This window comes from Rhinopithecus bieti, unplaced genomic scaffold (genome assembly GCF_001698545.2).
Source record: "Rhinopithecus bieti isolate Rb0 unplaced genomic scaffold, ASM169854v2 scaffold_42113, whole genome shotgun sequence".
Classification (NCBI taxonomy): Eukaryota; Metazoa; Chordata; class Mammalia; order Primates; family Cercopithecidae; genus Rhinopithecus; species Rhinopithecus bieti.
Window position 1 is genome coordinate 589300 of NW_016818444.1, and position 6337 is coordinate 595636.

Sequence of the window (6337 nt, forward strand, 5' to 3'; positions counted from 1 at the left end):
TCCTGTGTTCCTTATTTTAACATTATCTGGCTTGATTAAATGCACTGTTTTTTCTTTAGACTGAAAATGACAAGTTTAACGTTCATTTTTTAAAAAATCAGAACTTGTTTAAACACATAAAATACAAATTTCAATATAAATTTTATTTTTTCTATTTTTTTCACATACCCCCATTTAATTTATATGCAAACAATACTATGGAATCAATAATTTTGAATTAGTGACATGCGTTTTCTCCTTTAGTTGTGTTTAGTGTTATTTAAATGGTGGTGACTTTTTTTGGAAGTTTGATAAGCCTCAAGCTGGTGCTATGTGATGCTTTGCTTCTACCGTTTAGCTCTCCAGGGTAATAAAAAACTTCAGTCTATGCCATGCACCAAGTTATCCTTTCGTCTCCTTTCGATGTGAATGCATCATTTCCATGTTAAGTCTGCCTCTTTCCCTTCCTGATTACTCTTGACATCTTTATGATAAACTAGAAAAGGAAAAAGAATTGTACCACAGTTATTAAGTGGTCACCCAGATGATGACTCAAAATATGTTGAGAGTTTTATTATTCATAAAATTAATGTTATTTTAAATAAATTATTAGTGTAATTGTTATCATTTTTACTAATAGAAAAGACAGACTTCTAAGAATACATCTGTGACTTCCTTGATTAATTAAAAAAATTAAAAAAAAAAGAAAACTAAAAGAATAGAATTTTTAGGACTCAGAAAGACCATAGATGGACCTGGACTCCTTCATTTCCTAGTTGTACAGCTTGTAAAAATTAGTTGATTTCTCCTGTTATTAGTTTAGTTCTGCCACAGCAGAAATTGCATTGGAGTAAATTAAAAAGGCAACAAAGTCTTTATCAGGAATATTACAATGAAAGAGAGGAAACAGGACTCAATCTGAACTCAGCATTGCTGAAACATAGACCTGGAGAGTATTAAAGTGCTGGGTTAAGAGAGCAAAAAGGTACTGGAGGATATTGGCAAAGAGGTTGATCAAATGATGTTTAACATTATAAATATTGTATTATTCTGGTGCTCCACCCTACTGAAAATGTTAAGCTTAAAGACAAAATTTATTTATGTCCAGCCTTAATATACAGAACCACTTTACACAATCTGCTCGACTTGAGATACTACATAAAAAATATTAAAGGTAGAATAAGATAATTAAATTAACAATTTTGGAAAAGACAGAAAGAAAAATTTGGATATTTATTATTTGATCAACATCTGATATTTAATTTTAGATGATTAACTCACATATATAACCAGGTCTATAAAGAAGAAATTGGGTATTCTTTAAAACAAAGTATAGTTTTTATCATGTCCACTCTTATGGACCATGCTATGTATTTTGGAGGATTGATGCCTGTTAAATAGTTTCCAGATTATCTGATGGCGTCTTCTATAAAAATCGACTCCACCAGATGAACATAAGGAACAGGTGAGCAGATGGTAGCAGTTTTCAGGTTTGGGTTAAAACCACATTCATGATTTTAGACTTCAGGCTTGGTTAGAATGAGGTTGCCACAGACAATCACTTTTGGAAAGGCCTCAGAAATTCCTTTTAAGACAGTGATTCTGAGCAGTATGTTCTGATGTCTTCCAGGATTAATTACACTCTGATGCAGGAAAGCTGAGCTCAAAACCAGAAGCAAGTTGACAAAACCTCCAGTTTAACTTGATATTTTGTTATAAAGAATCCCCAGTACAGCTCTGAATACACAGTCAGTTGGCAAAACCCATAGTTACAATGAACCAATATTCAAGAGCCTGTCTCTGATGACTCTCAAGAGACTAGAAACTGCTCATGCTCAGGCTAAACAGTGATTGAGGAACATTGTAAACTGTATTTGTTACTGAAATAAAGAAGTTTAGGGTCTGGGAGAGCCTGTTCAGAATGTATGAAAGAAACAATTCACAATTCAGGCTCTGAAAGCTGCATTAATGTCATTAGTCTACAAAAATGAGAAAAAGAGTTTCTGCCTATTAGGTAATTGCAGAATGCTCCTCATCTGTGGTCATGCCACCTACTTATTTTTTTACGGTGCTCACTCATTTCTTTTTCATCCTCCTTTCATTAGCCAAATTACACCTTTCCTACGATTCTCTGTTGAAATGCCACATCTTCCACATGGCTTTGCTCCCCCCAAAAAGGTTATTTCTCTCTGCTGAATCCACCCATACCAAAAACAACAACAACAACAAACAATACAGGGGTATTACTCTTGTGGCAATTTTATTTTTACTGTCTGTAATGAATTTTAAGGAACTTGTATAATTAGTCACTGTTGGGACGAAGAGTGTGATCTCTGTAGGTAGACAGAAGCATGTTGAATTCTAGCGTAGTAACCACCAGGTTCCCTTAGCAAAGCACTTAACTTCTTTAAAACCCCAAGTTCTTTATTTGGAAGATGAGGACAGCAACAGTAAGAAGGCTTATACTTTTGGAAATTACATGATACAAAATATGCAAAGCGTGTAGTTGAGTTTACGGCAAAGTAGAGATTTATTATTGTTATTTTTACTCACAACTGCTCAAAATCATTGTTTAAACTGAATTCAACTTATCATCTGAAAACATTTATTTTGCCCATAATAAAATAAAATGGGGTTTTGTCCAGAATATGTAAGAATGTGTACTTAAAATCAGAAGTGTCAAAGATATAAAAGTTGGTGTGAATCATTCTATTAAAACAATACCCAAACATATCACTATCCTTTTAACTATGATTCATATTATATATTTAAACGGACTTTTTTCCCCATTCTAGGCAGACCACATGCAGTTTCTTTCAACTTGGCAGTTTCACACCATTATGTTTCATTACACACTATGATGTGTCAAATAGGAAAACACTTCACTGACTTGCTGATGAAAATTTAACGTGTCATTTATGTACCTATTTCTAGTTCTTAAAATGGTTTCCCAGGCTGAAATAACATGGTGAATAAATGTGGGGTAGCTATGTGCTTTCTACTTTCAAGAAGAGAAAAAAAAAAAAGGAAAAGAATGACTATTCAAAACCATTATTGAAGCTTGCAAGCCATTTCTAATTTGTAGAAGACATAGCTGTGTGTGAGGCTATACCTAACTGGTATGATTCGAAAGGCACGAGGAAAACATCTTACTAAAAATTTTCAACCTGTGTATTTGCAATATTACTATCAAGATGTGGAATTTTATTTGTTTTTTATGAAGTCCATATGAACATTCAAATTTTCATGACAGTGATAAAATTTTCATCTTCAACCAATTAAATTTATTTGTTGTCAGTTTAGCAATATTTAGCAGAAAAAGAAATTTAAACTATGTAGAGGAGAGAATTGGAAATGCCCTGGAAAAAAATGGAAGAAAAAAATGTAGAAAAAATCAATAGGGAATTTTGCTTCAGCATACCTGAATATCTTCCACAAAAACAAATTAATTTGGCATCCTATCATTCAATGTTAGCTGGTGTTACCAATATGAACCAAAAGGTGTCATTCAAGCACTTGTGTGTGTGTTTTGTTTTTAAATAAATTCCCATGGGGAGTAGGATTAGGGATTCCATTATTATTTCCATCTGGAGGACTATAGAGTTAGAAAGAATATGAAATGTGAATATAATATTTATTATTTTATTTAACATTTCTTAAAGATTTTTTCAGATCCATGATTTAAATTAATTTTAAATATGAGTATAAGCTGTGGTTTTATTTATCTAGTCTCTTTCCTCTTATTATTAGGGTAATTGTTACAATCAAGATCTTTCTGTATATTGATGGTCATGTGTTTAATCTGATTCTATATGAATAATAGAAATCGGGTTTAAATATGGGAATCAGCTTTTGCCCATTCCTTTCATTTCTGAACTTCAGTACTGACTGTATTTTATAGTGATTAACTCACTTTAAATATTTCTATTTTCCCTTGAAAAATGCCCACATACTTTTAAATACCTTCAACCAAAAGGAATTAATTTCTCTTCAGATTTGACAGGCTCCAACCCGTTCCCATGTTGTCTCTGCCATCTTCATCCAGGTAAACTCTCCCTTTTTACAACTCCTCCAGGAGTTTCACAGACAGTACGCCTTTATAGAGCCCACATTTCTCAGTGATTCTCATCTTCCGTTTCTGTCTTGCACTGCCCTCATCACCCAGTCCTTATTGCTCTCATGCTGCTCTTGGGAAATGAATGATATCATGCATTTCTACCTCAGTGAATCCAGTAGCAATTCTTCTTTCTTTCAGTCACACTCGTACCTGTGGAATAAAAGAGATTGCAATTCAAAGATTTATTGTACTGAGTGTGTGTGTGTGTGTTGTGTGTGTGTGTGTTTCTCCCAGCATCCTTACAGACTATAGAGTTGCAAACAGAATGTCTTTTCCTTAGAGAAAAATATATTATGTATATCTTCAACACCTGAAAATACTTCAAAAAACCATTAAGTCCCATTTCTTCGAGCTACCTCACAATTCATAAAGTCTCATACAATTTGCAGTGCAGAAATCCTACTACTGAACCTTCTTTAAAAACACCAATGGGCCCCAGCACAGTGCAGCTGTCTTACCGAAAAGTGGCCAGACTGTTTACCACGCAGGTCTCCATTCACGCTACTCCTCACAGGGCAGGGTCTCCTGACTTGGGACTGCAGCCAATCCTGCCTGGGCTCTGGACTAGAGATTGCCAGTTGTGACTCTGCATTGCCCTGGAACAGAGCACCCAGAGGTAGCAGGCAGGCCACCATTTTTGCTGCTCTGCAGCCCCTGCTCCTGCTGCCCTCAGGCTGGGAAGGGAGTGCAGTGATTAGGGACTAATGCAAGCCCCCAGTAGAGAGTAGCTGCCTTACAGAAAAACAGCTGGACCATTTTCCTTGCAGGTCCCTTCCTCACTATTTTTCACTGAGAAGGGCCTCCTGACCTGGGCTCTCAACACAACCACCCTGTCCCTGCCTGAACATTTCAGTTGGTGTCAGGTCTGAGTTTCTCTGGGGAGGAAATCCCAAAGACAATCCACAGCACCTCTGCCATTGCAACTGCAGGAGTACCACCATTACTGCCCTTCAGCTGTGAGCTTCCTGCTCCCCACTGCTCATCATTATGTAGGGCCCCCTGACTTGAGCCCACAACACAGCTGCCCCATCCCAGTCCAAATACACTGAGTGGTGGTGGCTCTGCATTTCTCTGTGTTGAAGCCCCAAGAGACAAATGAAAGATCTGCCACAGCCACTGCCAAGGACACTTCCTCTTTTGCCTGCAAGATGAGGAGGGAACATAAAGACTGAGCTCACCCCAGGGCTATGGTGTGCAGCATGGACATTGCTAGTTGATACTTGCAGCCAGCACTCAAGGGGTAGAGGAGGCCACACTTTCAGTGGAATATGCCTCCAATGTCCCCAACCTAATATTCTTTGCTAATATTACCCCCATGAAACCAAGGACAAGAATTCAGCTACAAATAAAGACCGTGTACTCGGAATACATTCAGCTGCAAATAAAGACCTCAGCCCTCGGAAAACATCTAGAAAAAAAGTCAACTAGCCATACTCAAATTACACCACAGTAAAAAGAACATCAGCCCGCAAAGATGAGAAAGAACCAGTGCAAGAACTCTAGCAACTCAGAAAGCCAGAGTGTCTTTTTTTTTTCCTACACATGACTAAACTAGTTTCCTTGAAGGAGTTTTTAACCAAACTGGAATGGCTGAAATGAAAGGCCTAGAATTCAGAATATGGATAGCAACAAAGATCATCAAGATTCAGGAGAAAGTTGAAACTCAATCCAAGGAATTTAAGCATTTCAATAAAACAACACAGGAGTTTAAATATACAATGGCCACTATAAGAAAGAACCAAACTGAACTGACAGAGCTGAAAACACACTATAAAATCTCATAATACAATCACAAGTATTAGCAGAATACGCCACGCTGAGGAAAGAATCTCAGAGCACGAAGACTGGTTCTCCAAACTAACTCAAAGAAAAGTGAGGGAAAAGAAAAGAATAACCAAAACATTTTTCCCCCGTTCTTCTGCATGGTTTTTATTCCGGCTGCACTGGAAACTGATTAGATTGTGCCCACCCAGATTAAGGGTGGTTCTGCCTTTCCCAGTCCAGTGACTCAAATGTTAATACTTTGGCAACACCTTCACAGACACACCAAGGATCAATGCTTTGCATCCTTCAATCCAATCAACTTGACACTCAATATTAACCATCACAAGCTGATAACAAGTTCAATCACGTGAAAATTTCACATGTTTGCTTCTCCTCTCACACGTTCATGTTATTGATCACAGAGTTTACTGTTTTTATTGCACACTATTAATACTTTTTGTAGCTATAATTATTCTC